Source organism: Antechinus flavipes, chromosome 2 (assembly GCF_016432865.1).
Source record: "Antechinus flavipes isolate AdamAnt ecotype Samford, QLD, Australia chromosome 2, AdamAnt_v2, whole genome shotgun sequence".
In the NCBI taxonomy this organism is placed as follows: Eukaryota; Metazoa; Chordata; class Mammalia; order Dasyuromorphia; family Dasyuridae; genus Antechinus; species Antechinus flavipes.
Genome location: NC_067399.1, coordinates 88,275,198 through 88,297,905, shown reverse-complemented (window position 1 = coordinate 88,297,905; position 22,708 = coordinate 88,275,198). Strand labels below are relative to the sequence as shown.

The 22,708-nt window shown below is 37.0% G+C and overlaps 1 protein-coding gene and 1 long non-coding RNA gene across 2 annotated transcripts in view; one reads left to right on the top strand and one right to left on the bottom strand.

The window, feature by feature from the left end:
* Window positions 1–22,708, top strand: part of ZFP36L2 (ZFP36 ring finger protein like 2) — a 252,540-nt gene that overhangs the window by 142,645 nt on the left and 87,187 nt on the right. The gene's annotated exons all lie outside the window — the stretch shown is intronic.
* LOC127548030 (uncharacterized) lies at window positions 711–21,005 on the bottom strand. Its single transcript, XR_007950309.1, has 3 exons — window positions 20,879–21,005; window positions 13,448–13,559; window positions 711–1,427 (listed from the first exon to the last, which is right to left on the bottom strand). It is a non-coding gene; the product is annotated as an uncharacterized LOC127548030 (long non-coding RNA).

The window sequence follows — 22,708 nt, the reverse complement described above, 5'->3', positions numbered from 1 at the left end:
GTGTGTATGTATATGTGTATATGTTTGTGTCTGTGTATACACATATAATATGTGTATATGTATGTATGTGTGTATATGTGTTTGTATGTATATGTTTGTGTGTCTGTGTATTCACATATAATATGTGTATATATTTGTGTGTATGTATATGTGTGTATATGTTTGCGTGTCTGTGTATACACATATAATATGTGTATATGTATGTCTGTGTGTATGTATATGTGTGTATATGTTTGTGTGTCTGTGTATTCACATATAATTTGTGTGTATGTATGTGTGTATATGTTTGTGTCTGTGTATACACATATAATATGTGTATATATGTATGTTTGTGTGTATATGTTTGTGTGTCTGCGTATACACATATCATATGTGTATATATGCATGTTTGTGTATACATGCATGTTTGTGTGTATATGTGTGTCTGTGTATACACATATATGTGTATATATACATGGTTGTGTATACATGTATGTTTGTGTATATGTGTGTCTGTGTATACACATATACTATGTGTATACATGTATGCTTGCGTGTATATGTTTGTGTGTCTGCGTATACACATATACTGTGCATATATATGCATGTTTGTGTGTACATGTGTGTTTGCATGCATGTGTTTGTCTGTATATACATATATAATATGTGTATATGTATGTTTGTATGTATGTATATGCGTGTATATACACATGCATATATTGTGTGTCTCTATAATTTACACATATGTATGTTCTGAGTCCAGGTTTCAAATCATTTTAATTGAATCTTGATTCCCAAAGCCGCTCCCTTAAAATAAAAGGGGGAGAGCAACTCCAAATAAAAATGTTTCTTGATGTGTTTATATAAGAGGCCTCAGGAAGTTGCCGTACATGAGTTCCAGGCCACAGACTGAAACTGATTTTCATCAACACAAAGTGGAATGCGGCATAATGAGCCTGCGACTGGTTAAAATCAGCCCTTCTAATTGATTAGGCCTGTCGGAGGGTTACGGTTACAAAGACAGGTCCCAAGCACTCCAGTCTGTTCCTGCGTTTCCCTGTCTGTGATTTGTTGTCTTCAGGAAATACGTTCAGGCTGCTAAGGCCGGCCCTGGACATGTGGGACTGGGTGCCCGTGAGTCCGGAGTGGAGACCCGAAGCCGCCTCCGCCAGAGCCCGGGCCCCACACGCTCGGGAGACACAGTGCTGACGACTCCGTCCGGGGCATCCTCCTCGGCCTCCCCGTTTTCTTGTGTGCATGTTGGGATGGTACGGAGATTAAAAATCAGATGTTGCCAAAGATTCTTATTTTTAAAACGGGATCTTCCAAAATTCAATAGAAAATCCTACATCGAGGCATCTCTCCGTTTCTCTGTGTGCTGGATACAAACCCATTCATTTACTAGAGACTTCCCGAATGCTCATTGTATGTGGGTCCTATCCTGGGCACTGGGGAGGAGAGATGGAGGATGTAAGCATTATTAGACGCGATCTCTGCCCTTAGTCTTGTGGAAGGGATAAAACACGCGCAGAATACCTTTGTCTGTCAGCCCTTTTTCAGTCATGTCCAACTCTTGTTAGCCATTTGGGGTTTCCGTGGCAAAGACATTGGAGCGGTTTGCCATTTCCTTCTCTGGCTCGTTTTCCAGGGGAGGAAACCAGGGTAAGCAGGATTACCCTGCCCAAGGCCATTCTGCACAACCTCCCAACCAGTAGGTGTCTGAGAGCAGATTTTAACTTAGGAAGATGAATCTAATCTAGTCTTAATAATAATCTAATAATTAATAGTAATACTTTAAAATATAATGTGAAAACGTAATAAGAAAGGCATAAAGTGATTTAGTGGCTCATTCATTCAATTTTATTAAATGCTTTGTATGTACGTTTCCTCTGTTGGGAGAAGGAGATTTCTTCTTGATGGGAGGAAACAGAAAAAGCTCCATGGAGGAAATGAGTCTTAAAGGAAGGGTTAGATGAAGCTGAGAAGAAAGGACATTTCAGATACAGGAAGCTGAGCATAGAAAGTATAGAAGCAGGGAAAAGGAGTTTGGAGGATAACTGGTCATCTGATTTGGCTGCAGTATTTTATGTACAGAGAGGAGAGGGAGTAATACGAGATGAGGCCAGCATCGGGGTATTGAGGGCCTAAATCATGTAGGGCCTTGAAAGCTAAATGTAGGAGTTTGGACTTTATTTAGCAGGTAATGGGGAGCCACTGAAGAGATTTTAGGCAAAAAGTTTGAGGATCAGAGGAGCCAGATTTAAAAAAAAATTAGTCCAGGAGCATTGCATGGAGTCCTCTGCAGGAAGAAGAGAAATGCGAGGGAGACTCCTTGGTAAGTGACTGTGATAGTGTAGACAAGAAGTGAAAAGGTCCTGAAAGAGAAAGAGAAGTGTGTTGCAGAGGGGGAGATGTCAGTTCTTAATAACTCAAGGGCCCAAAACAAGGAGGAGGTAAAAGTAACTGAGGATTCAAGCTTAGTTTGCAGAAATTGGAAAATGCTAGTTGTTGTCTGTGGTCTCAGCTTCTCTCAAGACTTAGGTCTCCACAGCTCTCAATACCAGCGAGAGAATACAGCCTGTTTGCCCTTTAGTGCACATATACTTAGGCAGGGTCCATCCTCAGGTCTCCTTGGTACATGTGGCTTCCTCAGTGACCCCAAGCGTCCCAAGGCCATTGAGCTTGCTCCTCCCCATAATGCTCTCCTAGCACTAAGTCTCTCATCTTCTCATGGTTCCTCGTGGGCCCTGGAGGATGCTGAAGCCTCTCTGTGAGTAGCCTGGTATCTGATCTCTCCCAGATTCCTTCTCACTTGTCTGTCTCCCCAGTGAATGAGGAAGAAGGCCTAACCCCATTAGGTTTTACCCACTAGTAGCATATGTGTTTGTACCATGGGTATTGTTCATAGTTCACAACTATGATCAGATGCCTCAAGCATATTACACATCTGTTATCTGCACATGTGTCTGCTTAAGGGAGACTTCTTGGTTTACCATTATTATCAATAAGAAATAGAAACCTTTAATTTCATAGATGTATCCCTTTGTCCATTGGTTAATCAAAGGCTACCTTTCAAAGACCAGTATTCTCTGCAGTTTTCCTACCACTTCATCTTCCTTCCTTCATCTCTTCACATTTATCCAGAGTTGTACATAATTTAGCATGCAATTGAAAACTCTTGTCTTATATTATTTAATAGTGTTTCATATCTATTAATGCTATCACTCTAGATTTCTGAGAACTATAACTGATTTTCAGCAAATATGATAGAATTTGTATAATTTTATCATTGTTATCTCATGACTCTCCTCTCCTTTTCATTTTGAAACCTGTTATTATTCCCCATCTTACTCCTTTTCATCAGTCTCCAACAAAAAGGTGACTTTTCTTAGAAGGCCAAGCTTGTTATGTGTACCCTTGATCCCATCCCTTTTTACCTTCTGGTAGCAGATTGTGCTATCATTATCTTTATTCTCGTTCTTAATCAGTCTCTTTCCCTCTCTCTCTCTCCATCTCTCTCTTTCTATTCTCTCTCTCTTTCTATTCTCTCTCTCTCTCTCTCTCTCTCTCTCTCTCTCTCTCTCTCTCTCTCTCTCTCCTCTCTCTCCTCTCCTCTCCTCTCCTCTCCTCTCCCCTCCCCTCCCCTCCCCTCCCCTCCTCTCCTCTCCTCTCCTCTCTCTCTCTCTCTCTTTCCCTCTGTGTATTTATGTGAGTCTCCTGCTTTTTTATGCTTGCAAATTTACCCATATTAACTTAAAAAAAAACAAAACAAAAACTTGATTCTTCTAAGCTGTCCCTAAAACCAACTTCTTAAACTATGATTTCACAATTCCTTTTAGGGTCTCATAATTGAATGTGGGAGGTCACAAAATTATGACTTATTATCAGTAAATGTTTGATTTGTATGCTTGTTTTATATACCTATATATCTGGGGTCATATAAAAATTTCTCAGGTAAAAAGGGATCTTGAGTAGAAAAAGTTTAAGAAGCTCTGCCTTAAAAATCCTTTATCTTTCCTCCCTTTTCAGCCAAACATCAAGGAAATGTTACCTACTTTCATTGCTTCCACTTTCTAACCTCACTTTTATTTCTTGATCTTTTGTTAGCTAGCTTCCCATCTCATCACTCAACTGAAGTCACCAAAGATCTCTCTCTCTCTCTCCTCTCTCTCTCTCTCTCTCTCTCTCTCGTTTCCATTTCATTTTGCTTTATTTTTCTTTTTTTAATTTTATTTTATAATAACTTTTTATTGACAGTTTATTTTTCTTTCTCAAAAATTTCCCCCCACTCAATAGTATTTTAATTTTTTTTCTAATTACATGTAATGATAGTTTTCAACATTAAGTTTTACAATATTTTGAATTCCAAATTTTTCTCCCTTGCTTCCTTAAAATAGCAAGAAATCTGAAATAACTTGTACATGTACAATCATGTTAAACATACTTCCACATTAATCATGTTACAAAAGAAGAATCAGAACAAAAGGAAAAATCCATGAGAAAGAAAAAAGTGAAAATAGTATGCTTCTTACCCATATATATGTTTTATAAATAGTTTTAATTAAAAAAAAAAAAAAGAAAATAGCTTCTATCTGCCTTCAAGATCCCTGGTTCTTTCTCTGGAAGCGAGTGGCATTTTCCATGGCATATTCCATCATGAGTCTTCTGGAATTATCTTTGATCATTTTTTTCTGAGAAGAACAAAGTCTTCCCAGGCTTTTCTGAAATCATCCTGCTCCTCATTACTTATAACACAATAGTATCCCATTAAATTTAGATATCACAACTTGTTCAGCCATTTCCCAATTAATGTCCATCCCCTCAATTTCCAGTTCTTTGTCACCACAAAAAGAGCTGTTATATTTTTGTACATGTGAGTCCTTTTCCATTTTTGTTATCTCTTTGGGATATAAATCTAGTGCAGGCACTGCTGGATCAAAGAGTGTACATAGTTTTATAGCCCTTTGGGCATAGTTCAAAATTGCTTTTTGGATAAGTTCACAACTCCACTAACAATGCATTATTGTTCCGATTTTCCCATATCATTTTCTCCAACATTTATCATTTTCCTTATATGTCATAGGAGCCAATCTGATAGATGTGAGGTGGTATTTCAGAGTTGCTTTGATTTGCATTTCTCTAATCAATAGTAATTTAGAACATTCTCTGAATTAAATTTATCTGAACAATGCCTGTTAATATCTTTTGACTATTTGTTAATTGGGAAATGACTTGTACTCTTATAAATTTGATTCAGTTCTCTATATATTGGAGAAATTTTATAAGAAACACTTATTAAAATTGTTTATCAACTTTCTGCTTTTCTTTGCACTGATTTTATTTTTGCAAAAATATTTAATGTAATCAAAATTATCCATTTTCCATTTTATAATGTTCTCAGTCTCGTGTGGTCATAAATTTTTCCTTTCTCCATAGATCTGACAGGTAACTATTCCTTGCTCTCCTAATTTGCTTATAGTATCACCCTTTATATCAAAACCATGAACCCATTTCAACCTTTTCTCACCATAGGGTATGAGATGTTGGTCTATGCCTAGTTTCTGTGATACTGATTTTCAGTTTTCTTAGCAATTTTTGTAAGATAATGAGTTCTTATCCCAGAAGCTGGAATCTTTGAATTTATCAAACAGTAGATTACTGTAGTCATTGACTATTGTGTCTTGTGTATCTTATCTATTCCACTGATCTACCACTCTTATTCCTTAACCAGTTTTAAATTAGATCTTGAATAACTAGCCCATCTTCCTTTGCATTTTTTTCCCTTTAATTCCCTTGATGTTGTTGACCTTTTGTTCTTTCAGATGAATTTTGATGTTTTTCAAGCTCTATTAAATAATTTTTATAGTTTGATATGGCACTGAATAAGCAAGTTAATCTAAGTAAAATTTTCATTTTTATTATATTAACTCAGCCTACCCACAAAAAGTGCTATTTTTTTAGATGACTTTAAGTCTGACTTTGTGTGAAAAGTATTTTATAATTCTGTTCATATAGTTCCTGGATTTATCTCAACAGGTAGACTCTCAAATATTGTCCATAATTATAGAACTGCTGAAGATTTATCGGTTTACTTTAGATCCTGCAACTTTGCTAAAGTTATTTCAATTAGTTTTTTCATTGATTCTCTAAGTGCAGAATCACATTATCTGCAGAAAGTGATAGTTCAATGTCCTCATTGCCTTTACTAATTCCTTCAATTTCTTTTTCTTCTCTTGATCCTGAAGTTAACCTTTCTAGCATAATATTATAGTGTTGATAATGGGCATCCCCTGATCTTATTGGGAATGCTTCTAGCTTATCCCGATTACTTATGCTTGCTGATTTACTTATCATTTTAAGGAAAACTCCATTTATTCCTATGCTGTCTAGTGTTTTTTAATGAGTAATGTATTTTATGAAAAGCTTTTTCTTCATCTATTGAGATAATCATATAATTTCTGTTAGTTTTGTTATTGATATGTTCAGTTTTGCTGATAGTTTTTTCTAATATTGAACTAGCCCTGCACTCCTGCTATAAATCCCACCTAATCATAGTGTATTATCTTTATGATAAATTGCTGTTTACTTTTTTGTGCTTCTCTTGAGTCATATATTTGAAAATCAGATTTTCTATTCAGCTATGGTCCTTTTACCAAAAAATGTTGATATTTCCTATTTCAATGAATAGCCAGAGAATGTTGTTTTGCTAGTAGTTGATTCATGGTTGTAATCCAAATTCCATTGACTTTTGGAATTTTGTATTTCAAGTGTACTGATCTTTTATTGTAGAAACTGATACATCCTGTATAATTCTAACTGTGGCTCCTTGATATTTGAATTGTTTATCTATGGCTGCTTGCAGTATTTTCTTCTTGACCTGATAATTCTAGACTACATTATTTGTTGGAGCTTTCATTTTGGGATCTCTTTTAGAAATGATCAGTGCATTCTTTCAATGATTATTTTTACCCTAGGATTCTAGGATTTCTGAGCAATTTTTCTTGATAATTTCTTATCTTACAGTCTTTCCCTTTTTTTTTTTTTTTTTTTTTTTTAATCATGGCTTTCAGACAGTCTACTAATTCTTAAATTATTTTTCCTGGATCTATTTTCCTGGTCAGTTGTTTTTTACATGAGGTAATTCACATTTTCTTTTTCTTTTTTTCTTTATTTTTTTTTCCTGAGGCAATTGGGATTAAGTGATTTGCCCAGGGTCACACAGATAGGATTTGTTAAGTGTCCAAGGTCACATTTGAACTCAGGTCCTCCTGACTTCAGGGCTGATGTTCTATCCACTGCACCACCTAGCTGCCCCTCTTCTATTTTTTTTTTTAATTCTTTTGATTTTGATTCATAATATCTCATAGAGTCATTACTTTCTATTTGTCTAATTCTAATTTTTAATCTCTTCTTCCATGTAGCCAATTCTAGTTTTTGAGGAGTTTTTTCTTCAATGGAATTTTGTTTTGCTTTGTTTTTTCCACTTGGCCAATTATATTTTTTAAGGAGTTGTTTTCTTCAGTCAATTTTCCCAGCTATTGACTTTCTCTTATATAACTTTCATTCCTTTTCCCAATTTTTCTTCTATCTTTCTCATTTGATTTTTGAAATTCTTTTTGAGCTCTTCCAAGAAGTTCTTTTTTTTTTTTTGTCTTGAGTTTCACCTTCCATTTTGAGGATTTTCTAAGTTTGGGATATGATGAGTTGTCCCTGAGACATGTCCCAGTGAGAAATGTCCAATAGGCGGTTGGTAATGTAGGACTGAAGCTCATGGGTGAGTCTTTTTGGGGTGGTTGTTGCTGTTGAGTTGTTTTAATCATGTATGACTCTCTGTGACCCCATTGGGGATTTTCTTGGCAGAGATAGTGGAGTGGTTTGCCGTTTCTTCCTCCAGCTCATTTCAGAGATGAGGGAACTGTACAAGAGGATTAAGTGACTTGCTCAGGGTCACACAGTAACTGACTGAAGCCAGATTTAAATTCAGGAAAATGTGTCTTGCTGACTCCAGGCCCAACCTTCTCTGCACTGAACCACCTAACTTTCCATGGGGGATTGGGTAGGGGGTGTCTTAGGATATTTCATTCATACATATATATATATATATATATATATGAAGAAGAGCTTTAGCTGGTATTTATTAATTGGTAATTAATAATTAAATAATATTAGCAGCTGGTATTTATATAAGTAAGGTTTGCAAGTATTTTCCATATTATCTCTTTTAAGCCTCACTACAATCCTGGGAGATAAGTGCTCTTATTATCCACATCTTACAAATGAGGAAATGAAGAGAGATTTAATCATTTGCCTGATTTATTTAAGTGCCTGAGGCTGGTTTTGAATTTGGATTTTTTGAAATCCAAATCTTGCTCTCTGTACACAGAATACTCAGGGAGGAAACAGTATCCAGGAAGAGAACATGTTATAATATAGATAGAGGAGGATGAGAATTGATGAGATTCGATCAAATTTGGCCTTTAAGAAAATGATGTCGGTGAGACGGCCATGAGGCAGACTAAAGGCAAAAAGTTGAAGGATAAGTGAGAAGAGACAAAGTAGGAGCATGAATGTAGAAAGAGCTTTTTTTAGAAGTTTGGCAGAGAAATGGGAAGAGAGAGAAAGAATAGTAGCTTAAGGGGATGGTAGAGGAGAGTGAAGGCTTTCTTTTTTTAATCAATTCAATAGTTTTTTTTTTTTTACTTTCAATTTTATTGATCTCTCCTTTTATTTTTAGAATTTCAAGTTTAGTGTTTGATTGGGGGTTTTTAATTTGTTCCTTTTCTAACATTTTTAGTTGCAAACCCAATTCATTGACTTTCTCTTTCTCTATTTTATACAAATAGGCCTCTAGAGATATGAAATTTCCCCTTATTACCGCTTTGGCTGCATCCCATACATTTTGGTATGATGTCTCATTATTATCGTTTTCTTGGGTGAAGTTATTAATTATGTCTATGATTTGCTGTTTCACCCAATCATTCTTTAGCATGAGATTATTTAGTTTCCAATTATTTTTTGGTCTGCTTCCCCCGGTTTTTTATTGAATGTAATTTTCATTGCGTCGTGGTCTGAAAAGGATGCATTTACTATTTCTGCCTTACTGCATTTGAATTTGAGGTTTTTATGTCCTAATATATGGTCAATTTTTGTATAGGTTCCATGAACTGCTGAAAAGAAAGTGTATTCCTTTCTGTCTCCATTACATTTTCTCCAGAGATCTATCATATATAACTTTTCTAGTATTCTATTTACCTCTTTGACTTCTTTCTTATTTATTTTGTGGTTTGATTTATCTAATTCTGAGAGTGCAAGGTTAAGATCTCCCACTATTATAGTTTTACTGTCTATTTCTTCTTGCAGCTCTCTTAGTTTCTCTTTTAAGAATTTAGATGCTACCCCACTTGGTGCATATATGTTTAATATAGATAGTGCTTCATTATCCATGCTACCCTTTAGCAAGATATAGTGCCCTTCCTTATCTCTTTTAATTAGATCGATTTTTGCTTTAGCTTGATCTGAGATCAGGATGGCTACCCCTGCTTTTTTGACTTCACCTGAAGCATAGTAGATTTTGCTCCAACCTTTTACCTTTAACCTGCATGTATCTCCCCGCTTCAGGTGTGTTTCCTGTAAACAACATATTGTAGGATTCTGGCTTTTAATCCATTCTGCTAACCACTTCCTCTTTATGGGGGAGTTTACCCCGTTCACATTTATGGTTAGAATGACCAATTCTGTATTACTTGCCATCTTGTTAACCCCGGTTTATGCTTTTCTCCCTTCTTTCCCCTTTCCCCCCCGAAGGCTTTCTTTTTTTAAATTTTATTTATTTCTAATTTATGAAATAAAACAAACATTTCCATAATATGAAAATTTAAAGATATAATGACTGCACATGAAATTGCAAATCTATTAGGTACAACTTGTTCTTCCTTTTAAATGTATAATAAAGTTTTCATATATGTGTGTATGTCTAGCTATATATATGTGTAAAAATCATTCTCTGCATAGTTCCATTAGTTCTTTCTATTGGCCTATCTATATCTATCCAACTATTTATGTATATCTATATCTATTTATATTTGTAATCTATATCTATATATGAAAAAATCATTCTATGCATAGTTCTATTAGTTCTTTCTCTGGATACAGATAACATCTTTTATGTGATTGTGGAGGAGTATTACTGTGTTATAAGAAATGATGAGAGGAGATTTGTTAAGCATGGAGAGATCCGTGCATGTTTGAAGTCAGTAGGAAAAAATAATTAATTGAGAAATACTGAAGTTTGAAGAGAAGGAATGATTGTGTATAAAATCTGTTGAAGAAAAATGGGAGGAGAGGGGTTTCAAATACATCCAAGCAATGGTCTTACTAAGAAGGGCTGCCTCTTTGTTCTAGAAGAAAGGAAGAGGGAACAAAGATCAGGAGGTGAGGAGAATTGGTGTTTAGGAAACTCTTGGTCTCAATTTTTTCTTTAAAATAAGAAAAGGATCCTCATCTAGGGGAGGAGGAGAAGCAGGATGTTTGAGGAGGGAAGCATAGATTTAGAGTAGCTTCTGTGGGGAATAAGATAGGGCATTAATTGGGAAGAAATGAAAGGAGTATTGCAGTAACTGTGTGGTCATTGAAGAGAGAAGTTAGTAAAAGCAGTATTTATAGGTGTTTTCCATTTTGTTGATTCTTTAAATGAGATATTTGTCCAATAGATCCCTGATGCTCCATTCTTACCCTCCAAGAGTATCTACGTATCTTCCATATCTTTTCCATATTTCTTTTTTTTTAAGAGACATTCTTGGAAAAACTCGAATCATATCAAGATTGATACATTACACTGTCTAAATCATAGCAAAGGACAAAAAAGAAATTTAAACAAATAAACTCTTTAGACGAGAATATTTAGGTTCTAGGAGGTTAAAAGATTGTTTCATAGCCAATTTCAATTTTTTAAAAAAAGTTGTATTTGTTAAGGATCAAATACACACAGAGTAGAAAAAAATGAAACTGTACATCTGTTATGGAGAGCTTTTTTTATTTTAAGTATATAATAAATTTAACACATATCTTTTTTATTATTTTAATAGTTTTTTTCCTAATTACACAAAATGGCAAATTTTAACATCATTTAAAAATTTTAAGTTCCAAACTTTCTCCCTTACTGCCTCGCTCCTTAAGATGGTAAGGAATTTGATATAGGTTATGTATGTGTAATCATGTAAAATGTATTTCCATATTAGTCATTTAACATATATTTTCCTTTTTGTTGTTATCATTACATTTATTTATTTATTTAATAATTTTTTTTATTTTTTATTGACAGAACCCATGCCAGGGTAATTTTTTTACATCATTATCTCTTGTACTCACTTATGTTCTGATTTTTCCCTTCCCTCCCTCCATCCCCTTCTCTAGATGGCAAGCAGTCCTATATATGTTAAACATATACTTTCAAAGTATAACAGCTTCAAAGCTGTTCTGTGTTTCCTTCTGGCTTCCCTTTAGTTTTCTTCTGTGTATTCTTTTTTTTTTTTTTTTAAATAATAGCTTTTTATTTTCAAAATACATGCAAAGATAGTTTTCAAGATTCACCCCTGCAGAACTCTATGTTCCAAATTTTTCTCCTTCTCTTCCTCCCCTCTCCCTTAAACAGCAAACAATCCAATATGGGTTAAATATGTGCAATTCTTCTAAACTTATTTCCACATTTATCTTGCTACAAAAGAGAAATCAGATCAAAAAGGGGAAAAAAATAAGAATAAAAACAACCAAAAAAACGGTGAAAATACTATGTTGTGATCCACATTCAGTTCCCAGAGCTCTCTCTCTGGATGCAGATGGCTCTCCATGACAAGTCTATTGAATTGGCCTGAATCACCTTATTGTTGAAAAGAGTAAAATCTATCAGAGTTAATCATTACTTAATCTCACTGTTGCCGTGTACAATGTTCTCTTGGTTCTACTCACTTTACTTAGCATCAGTTCATGTAAATCTCTTCAGACCTATCTGAAATTATCCTGCTGATTGTTTCTTATGGAATAATAATATTCCATTTTCTATGTATTCTTAATCTTCTTTTGGGCAACCCTGTTGATAACCAGCCTCTCCCAACTCCCTCCCCTATTTGGAAAAAGAAAAAAAAAAAAAAAAACTTGTAACAATTATTCATGTTCCAACAAAGCCAGTTCTCACTGTGGCTGTATCTGAAGAATATATAGTTATCCCTTCCACATCGCGACTTTCCCCATCATGGTTTCAATATATTATGGCTCAGTATAAGAAATTAAATGGGAAATTTAGAAACTCAGAAATGCATAAAATAGTTTTGTGTAATACCAACATATTTTATCTTTTAATACCATAAATATTCACAATTTCTTTTATAATGTTATAAAATGACCAGATATTTAACCCAAATTTTATAATAAGGTGCAATAAACACCCCATAAAAGAAAAAGAAAAAATTCTGACTTCTCTGGTAGGAAGGGCCAAAAATTTTACTCAGATTTTCCACATTGCTGGGGCTAGCTGCCTCTAACCCCTGCAATGTGGAAGGGATAACGTCACATCTCAAGTTTAGGTGAGTAGCACGTTTCATGTCCCTCTGCATTGTGGTTGCTAATAATTTCATTGATCAGAATTCTTAGAGCTTTCAAACTTGTTTCTCTTTGCACTGTTGTTATTGTACTAATACTCCTGGTTCTGTTCCCTGTTTGGCTGCTGGTCCCTGTTCCCGTTGTAATCATCCCTTTCGGTGCACATAGCTGGTCTCTTAACCTGCTCCAAGTCTAGTGTTCTTTCTGGTCTCCCAACGGGGACAGAAGAGATTTGGGGGTGGGGATGATGCATATGACCCCTCCTCCACCCCACTTTTCCAGGCTGGGGAAATGTGTAATAAGGGGAAGGGGGATAGAGAGAGGAGGTGATTAGAAAAGCTTAAGATAATGATGTGTTTGACGTAACTTGAACTTTCATCTTGGTACTTCCCAACAATTTTGAGGTTTCTCCATCACCATTAACTTGCCCCCCCTCCCCAATTTCAAATCATGACTTTGTTTGGGTTTTAAAAGCTGTTTAAAACCACAAGAACTTTTAGTCCCTGATTCCTTCCCTCTGCTGGATCCAGCTGTCATTATCGGTATATCAGTTTCTCCAAGAAAATTACAGCCCCTGAATGGGATTTGGGGAGGGGATGTTTGGACGAGAGGCTTGCAGTTGAACCAGCGAGGAGGCAGGCTGCTCCCATGCTGGTCTGGGAGGGCAGACACAAATGGAGAATTTTAGAAACTTTCTGAAATCCTAATTAGTCGCCACTTGAAATTCTATCACTTCCTTGTTTCTTAGTAGAAACAAACAAACTGCGTATGGGCTGAAGGCTTATTCCCATTCAAATAAAGGGAAAATGAAGCATTTATTAAACACTTGCTATGTGCAAAGCACTATACTTTTAATATATTTTAATATACTCACCGAGTATACAAATGCTCTCTCAGGGAGCTCATGTGCTAATGGGAGAGGTGACACATTTGAAAGATTTTAGCAGCAAATCAGGTGGGAAAGTCCCATGATCCTTAGGATACATCTGCAAAGCAGACAGTGTTGTTTTTAGTCTTTTCAGTCGTGTGACTCTATTTGGGGTTTTCTTGGCAAAGATACTGGAGGGGTTTATTTGCCATTTTTCTCTAGCTCATTTTATGGATGAGGAAACTGAGGCAGACAGGGTAAGTGACTTGCCCAGAATCACTGGGCCCAGTGTCTGAGGCCAGATATGAACTCAGGAATATAAGTTTTCCTCACTCCAAGCCCAGCACCCTATGCATCATGACCACCACGCCGCTTCCAAAATGGAACATGATCTTTTATCCAAAAATATTAAATTCTTTTATCTTCCCTATGTGTTCCTAATAGCTAATAATTTTAAATGCCTGTGAAATTTTGAGGTTTGCAAAGCACTTTACAAATAGTGCCTCATTTTATTCTCACAGTAACCCAGGGAAGTAAGTGCTATTATCACTCATTTCACAGATGAAGAAATTAAGCTACACAAAGTTTAAAAACTTTCTCAGGATCCAATATGATTCATAAAGAAATGTATAATAAAAATTAATATATATCAAAAATAAAAACAAAAATATATAAATAAAACAATTTTAAAAACCTTTCTAAGGATCACACAGCCAGTTCGATTTCTTAGTACAGATTTGAACTCAGATCTTAGTGACTAAGATCTAATCCAGAGCTTCAGATACGCTTTACCTGTCCATTCATACATCTGCACATGCACAGAGGTAAACAAAAGGAGTTCACCTGCTTAACCTTCCTCCTAAAGAAGCATGGCTTGCAGTGCCTACTTATGACCAAGAGGGAATTCAGTGATGAGAATCACAGGGGGGTTGGAATGTCATGGTATCCACATGGTACAGATTAGGAAGCCAAGGCCCATCCCTGGGACAGGGTCACAAAGAAGTCCTCAGTCCTAAACCCCCATCTTTCCATTGCACCTTCCTTCCGTTACTGCCTTTCTCTCTTGGAACTAACTTGGCCAGCCAATGAACATTACTTAAGCACTCAGGAGGGTGGACCAGATGCCTGAGAGCACCTTACCGAAGTGAAGGGAACTGAAGAGCTTTCCTGGATGAGCTTCCAGCTATACTTTTCTCAAGACTTGCCTTTCTCTGCTGCTGCACTTGCTTCTCTTCTTCCTCCTCCTGTGTTGGGTGTAATTTGAACTTTTATCTTAGTACTTCTGAACACTTTTGAGGTTTTTTCTTTTCTTTGTTTCTTCCTCCTTCCTTCTTTTTTCCCTTGTTCTTTCTGTTTCTTTCTTTTTCTTTCCTTCCTTCATTCTTTCCCTCTCTTTCTCTCTTCTTTCTTTCCCTAGTTTTCTTTCTTTCTTTCTCTCTGAAAAACCAGACTTTGATCTAAATGGAGCCACTGGACTCTACCTTTAAACCCAAACCACTCTGGCTCTCAGTAATTGGCCAATAATAGTACCCAGCCAACCCTCACTTGGTCCTAGTTTGAGTTTTGATGGCTCTGAAGGAGGTTAACAGGAATCGTTTCTGTTCTGGCCAGAAACTCTGAAATTTCCCCTCCTGCGCTGATTCTTTTGTGAAGGCAAACTAGGCCATCTTTTGCCTCAATTCTTACCTTACTTAATCACTGAATGGGCTTTGCCTCAGACAAACTGAAACCTGAGGAAGAGCTTAGCTGAAAAAGGCCAAAGGCTCCCACTGTATCCTGGAACATCTCCAGTGGCCTTGACCTATGTCTTGCCACTGGACTCAGATGACCCTGGAAGAGAGAGTAGAGTCACCTCATTTAAACCCAATTCACTTGCAAGTGGAGACATCTTCCTCCTCATGTCATTGGTCCTTTTCCATGATGAGGGACTTTCTCTAAAGGGCAGTGTGATATAATAGAAGGCTAGAATCATAAATGGGTAGAGTAAGAAAATGGGTAGAGTAAGATGCTAGATAGATAGAGAATTCTGAAGGAGGAAGGAAGGAAGAAAGGAAGGAAGGAAAGAAAGAGAGAACAAGGGAAGGAAAGAAAGCAGGAAGGAAGAAAGAAAACAAGGAAGGAAAGAGGAAGAAACAAAGAAACAAAGAAAGAATGAACACGGGAAGGAAAGAAGAAAGAAAGGAGGGAGGGAAGATGGAAGAAAGAAAGAAGGAGGGAAAGGAGGAAGAAAGAAAAAGAGGGAAGTAGAAAGAAAGAGAGAGGGAAGGAAGGAAGGAAAGAGAAAGAAAGAAGGAAGGAAGGAGAAACAAAAGAGGGGAGAAAAAGAAAGGAAGAAAAAAAAGTATTTATTAAATAACTTACTATCTACCAGACATTTGGCTAAGCTCTGAAGATACAAATACAAGTTATCAAAAGAATCTCTACCCTCAAGTAGCTTATGTTCGAATGGGGAAAGATGATGCATAAAGGGATTGTAAAGGGGCTGGGATAAAAGCATCTGGATTAGGTGGCTAGAGCGGAAAGGGACAATTCTGGTCCAGAGATGATAATGCCTGCAGACCTTAACCTCATAGATAGCTGAACACATGACATAAGATAATTAGCCCTGTGAAGCCATTTGCAACCCTTAAATCAGCGCCTGTAAATGCCATGATCATTAAGGGTTCAGCGGTCCCTGGGCCCAGTAGGCCAGGCTTGCCGTCTGGGCCCTGGGCAGCCCACTTAGCTTCTCTCTCAGCACTTCAGGTAACTCCAAGGCCATAAATTACAGACTGAGAGATCTCTATCAGTGAGGAAGTTTCTGTGAGGATGAAATAACAGGTTGGGGCTAGGACCAAATTTCAGGACTTTAATCGAGGCGAGGCTGGCTGGCCCCAGGGAGGGAGAAGTCCCCATTTCAGTAGCCTCCAACTACTGGCCTGTTTTAATTGCCGGTGTTCCCGTTCCCTAACAAGAGCTAACAGCACGCAGAATGACTTAAGGGCGCACCGGGGGACTCTGTCAGGCAGTTAATAGAGAGAAGGTGGGGCCACTTAACAGAACCAGACACTTCTCTCCTTTTAAAATTTTACCTGCAGCCACTTTGCAAAACACATCCCAACACCCTGCGGTTTGGTTGGTGTGCATTGCGGTTGCTTTGTTAGTTGAGATTTATAGTTCAGATGCAGTAGTCCTGCCAAGTGCAATAAACGTTTTGTTTTAGCTGGAATGTGAGCGACTGTTTTTATTATCATTATTTTGCCTCTAAACATCTTAAAGTGACCCGCATTTGAGAACAAAGTCAGAATCTCTAACTACTTCTCAGTGCCGGGCTGGCGGAATTTGTAGATCAGTTTCAGATTAGGAGGAAAGGCTCTCATTTTATACCGCTTGTATTTAGGTAATGAAGGTTAGAATAGTAATGGAAGCCTTCCCATAGGGCAGCTTAGATGTCGGTAAGGGTTAAATGGCAAAGGCCTGTGAATGACATTAAAAAATGCCTGTATTTAGAGCGCCTAAAGCTTGAATAATATATGTGTGACAGGAATAAATATAAGGTCACTGATTTTAATGATATTTTAACTTCCTTTACCTAAGTTCCTAGGAAGCATAGCCAAACAATTAACAGAGACTAAAAACATTGGCAACTTACAAACACCTGCTTTGATTATTTGGTCTAATGAGGTTAAATTTAACCAACTCCATCTGAATAAATTAAAAACAATTCTTATCTTTTCATTGGGTCATAAATTTTATCAGCCCAGGGTGCACATGTATTTAATGCGGTACAGTTGGTACCACTCTTTCAGCTCCGCTCAGGAGAGAAAGGCAAATAGGAAGCATATTTTTAGAAGCCTCTGAGCCTGCGCCTAAAGTTATGAAATTCCAAGGAAATCCAGGCTTTAGTCTCATAAACTTTGCTGCTTTTCCCTAAAAATCTGCCACTATTTCAAAGGCATCTTTGTATTTCTTTTTTTTTTTTTCCAAAGGCATCTTTCCCAGGCAACAGCGAGCCCCCAAATAAGCACCAGATTTGTGTCTTCTATGGTTCATTCATTCACTCAAAAAAGCTTTTATCAAGTACCTGTAACAGGCCAGTCTCCATGCTAAGTTCTGGGAACACAAAGACAAAAAGAAAACAAATCCTGCCCTCATGGAGCTTACAGTCTACTGAGAAGAAATAGTACTTCCATAGATAGCTACTTCAGTAGTATAAAGTCAATGCAAAGCAAATTCAGAGAGAGTGGGAGAAGGGAATGAATAATGAATATTTCACTTTGGGGAAGGGATCTTTCCATGGGTGAAAAATAGGAATAGATATAATTGTCTGGCTACTAAGTTAATGTGGGTTTAAATTGAGCAAATTCTTGGAAATATGTTAAATAATAGGAGTTCAATATAAAATGTTGAAATTTAATAATGAGTAATAGTTGGAGATCATTTCTCCCATCTCTTTCATTTTCCAAATGAGAGGAAAAAAATAAAAACATTTTCTATTCTCAAAAAGTTCAAAGTCTGAAGTAGTAGTAGATGTCAGAGTTGTATATTGACATGTTTTTATCACCCTGGGAAAAGTTTTGAAAGTAATTTAATAATTTTTTTCTTACTGAGATTAGATTTTGTTTCCCTTTGAAATTGTAATTCAGAAGTAAATATCCAAAAAGAGAACCAGCAATGAAACCCTTGGTTTCAGTTATCTATTCATAAATGCCCAAAGAATAGGTAATAAACAAGCTGAACTAGAGAACTATAATGCAGGGGAATTACTTTGGCTTTGTAAAAATCTGAGATTTGGAGGAAGTTGAAACAGCATGGATAGAGCACCAGGCCTGGAATCAGGAAGGCCTGAATTCACATCCAGCCTCAAACACTGACTAGCTACATGACTTTAGGTAAGTCATTTAATCTGCTTGCCTTTATTTCCTCATCTAAAAAATGGAAATAAAAGTAGAACTTGTTGTAACGATCAAATGAGATCATAGTTGTAAAGCACTTAGCCTAGTACATAGGAAGGCTATATTAACTATATAAATGTTGGCTGTTATTATTATTATTAGATAGTTCTCATAACTGAACAGTGACTATTAAATGGGTATATCTCATTCAAAAATAACAGACCAGCTGAAAGCAGCTGTTGTGTGGAGATGTATCTTAAAATAAACTCATATGAAAAATCCAGGAAGCATGTTCAGAGAGCATTTTGGTGAAGGTAATTTGAGAGGGAGAAAGATGTTTTCTAGAGAGTGTACAACAGACCATCCAGCCAGAAGGAAGATCAGGTAAATCACTGGCCCTCTTCCAGATCTAAAACTGTGATTCACAGGGCTAGTTCTAATGCTAGAAGGAAAATAAATAACAGAGAAAGTATAACTTACCCTCTCCTATTACTATTTTCAGAACTTGAGAAGTTCTGTCTGGGATGCCAGAGAAAGGAGAAGACAGGCCATGTAAGAGCTTACTAGCTCCCTAGTAAGAGAGATTTTTGCAGATGAAATAATTCAAGAACAACAAAACAGTGAATGTAATTAAGTACCAGAATCCAACTACAGTAAGTAAGCTATAGGAAAATATTAGCAAAACTAGAGTATCTGATAAGAAATTTGAGGCCTTGAAAGATGGAGATTTGGAAAGATATAGAGATGCAACACTGAAAAAATGACTATTGTGTTGGCAAAGTAGATGGAGAGCCAGGAAGAAAGGCTGGAGAGAAGAGATGACTAGTGGTAAAAGTTAGTAATGCAATTGTTTGCAATGCTGCTAATAATTTCTTAAATGTATGTAACACTTTAAGAATTTCAAAGCCTTTTGTACATTCCTTAACAATTCTGTGACTTTGGGAGATTTATGATTTCATCAGAGTGAATAGCTCCCTCGCCAAAGTTAATCACCTGTCCACACTTTCATATATGATTTTGTCATTTCAGTCATAGCTGACTTTTGGGACCCCTTTTGGGGTTTTTTGGCAGAGATACTGGAGTAGCTGCTATTTCTTTCTCTAGCCCATTTTACAAATAAGGAAACTGAGGCAGACAGGGTTAAGTAACTTACTTAGAGTCAGACTTTAATTCAAGAAGGTGATTCTTCCTGACTCCAGGCCTGGCACTCTATCTACTGCAACATCTAGCTGCCCTTGTTTTGTGAGTTAACTGTGGACCCATCTCCCAAACCCTTCATCATTTCTTCACCAGCCTTTAGATGATGAACTTGCCCAAATTTAATTGGATTGGTCTTTGGAGGCCATAATATAGCCTGTCACTAAACTCATACTCAGAAGTCCTTTAGTTCATAATAGGATTTTGGTAGATATGAAGTTAGTAATGCAAAAATTATTATCCCACTTAGCAGATGAGGTTAGGAAACATGTTCAAAGAAGCAGAACTTGACCAAACCTTAATACTGGGGTTGCTGCTGTCCAGGGCCACCTCTTTTCCCCCCTCCAACAGTCAAACAGAATTTACTCCATGCTTCTGCCTGTCTTATTATTGGGTTTATATTCCATGTCCTTAGAAAAATTAACATTTTTTTCTTTTTTCTGCTGCAAGCTATATATACCTTGAGCTAAGAATTTCAGCAAAAAGTTATGTAAGGGAAGCTAAGGAAGAACTAGGACTGCTGACCACGAACGATGGACAGTCCAGAGAATACAGAGCTCCTCAATTCTTATATTTCTTCTGTTTTCTCTGCTAAAAGGAATGACCTTTGGACTGGAAAGGACAAAAGAGATATGGTTAATTAGAAGCTGATCTGTCCAATAAGTATATAAGTAACTAGATTCTTAAGTTCATGGAAAGGCTGTTAGTAAAAAGCTAATTCCACAGCCATTTGCTTCATTTTTTGTCTCCTACTTCAAGAACAGAATTTATACCATGATCTTCCAAGATCATGTATGATGATGAATAACTAGAAAATTTCAACTCTGGAGTTGGGATTTGGTTCAAATCTTGCCTCTTCTACTTTTCTAGCCAAGAGCTTCTTAACCTGCCATGATTTTTTTTTCTCATTTTTTATAATGATTTCATTTTAATGGATTTCCTTTGTAACCATATATATTTTATTGCATAACTATATATAAAAACATTATTCTCTCCATACACTTCATCAGAGTCCCCTCTCTCCCCCAAAATGGTCCATGATATATTAACAGTTAAGAACTTCACTTAAACCCCTTGGCCCTTAGTTACTTCATCTGTGAAATGAGGAAATTGCTCTAAACAGTCTCCATGGTCCCTTCCAGTTCACAACCTGTGGGCCTTTGAAGACTTTAAGATTATTATCCACAAATATTTTGTCAGTGCCATCCCGGGTCGCCCCCCTGTATGTAGAACCCTGGGTACCCAGAGGACACTTGAATTTAATTCCTATTCCAGCTCTGATTCTTCAGTGGTCTGTCAGACCGGAGGAATCAACTGTGTTTGTACTTTGTGATCCCACAAGGAACTTTTCAAAAACTGATCTTACCAATTTGCTTTTTTTCCCCATCAACAGACAAAAAGGGGCGATCCACTCCCTGACATTAGAAAGGCAGGGAGCCACAGTGTATAGCACCAGGGCCACAGTTAGAGGGCTGCCAGCCCGGCCACCAACATCGAAGGGAGGCTCTCATCACGGCAGCCCAGGACTGTACACGTGTCACAATCCCCTGCCGGCCTGCTCTGATGCCCTGTTGCCACAGCATCCCTTTCTTTGGGCCCTCACTCTGGCCTGCCCCTGTAAGGGCCTACCCCCCCAGTCTGCCCCTGCCCACTGAAATAAACCACATTTGCCCCTGGCAAATGGGGGTACAACCCTGCAGCACATACTGTGATCATCAGCCAGTCATTCTCAGACTTCTTAACTTATTTATAAAATAGAGATAACTTTCACTGATCTCCCTCAGAGGGTTGTTGGGAAGAAAGTGATCTGCCATATAAATGTTAGTTATATTCGAGGTTCCTTTAAGGAAAAACCTGAAAATGAGATTAAGGAGTTTGACCTCTGGGAGAGTGAAGGCTATGAGAAACCCAGAAAACGAGGCCGAGAGAAATAAATCCAAAAGCCCCTCAGCCCACGCCTTCCCCAGAGTGAGCCGTGCCAGGTACCCCTTTAGGGTAATACAAGGAAGCAGTTTTTCCTAGAAACCTTAAAGCCAAGGTTTTTATTAAATCAGCCAGCATCCAGCCATAACTCGATTTTGTTCCCTATTTTGTTCTGTGGCTACTCTTAAAATATTATATAGTTCATTAAAAATTACATGAGCCAGATGTGAAAATCTACAAAGTTTGCAAAGTAATCCTTCACTCGGTTAACATAAATATTTTTATTAAGCACTTCCTGTGTGCCAGTCATTGTGCTGTGTGCTGGGAATGCAAAGAGAATCCAAGACCTGGATTCTGACATCAAGGAGCTCACATTTTAATGGAGAAGACAAAATAAAAATAATTTATATATATATAAAGAATAAACACAGAGTAAATGGAAGGTGATCTCAGACAGCAAGGCACTAATATCTGAGGGGACTGGGAAAGGTGTCCTACACGAGGGAGGGTTGGAATTGAGTCTCAAAAGTAACCAGAGACACTAGGAGGCAAAGGCAAGGAGGTAAAGCATTTCAAATGAATTTTAGAATTAGCCTAGTTATTCTGATCATTAGAAAAGAAGAACTTGAAATGTATCTGTTTAGAATCCTGCCTGATAAGAACTTCAAGTCAGTTAACATAGGAAAAAAACATATGTGGGAGGCAGATGGGGATTCCCCAAACCTTCTTCCTACCCTCTGTTTGCTACTAGCAAATCTGGCCTTGAGTTCTTGTGCCCCCTCTTTCTTTCTTTTTTTTTTTAGTAGGAAGAATGTAAACTTTTTTTAAAAATTAATGTGCTCAACTCTGACTTAACCTGATAGCTTCAGAACATTGAAATATGATGGGACTCTTTCTAAAAAAATGCTTCATTTCTTTCCTAAAAGTGTGTAGGATTATTTTTAAAAGAGACTTATCAATATTTGAATAAAGTGATTTAATCATCTTTTGAACTTAGGATCTTCATCTTAGTTCTACCCATAAAGGGCTTTGAATACCATTGCTAAATGAAATACCATGTGCTCAATCAAATACTTCCCCTTGCCCATTCCTCCCATTTGTACAAATAAATAAAATCACTTTCTCTTTGAGAAACTGATCTTCACATACCTGAAAGGCCTTAAAGTGGAGGGGAATTAGACTTTTTTTTTGGGGGGGGGGGAATTAGACTTTTTCTATTTTGTCCCAGAGGGTAGAATTAGGACTAGTGCTGGAAGTTGCTAAGGACCAAATA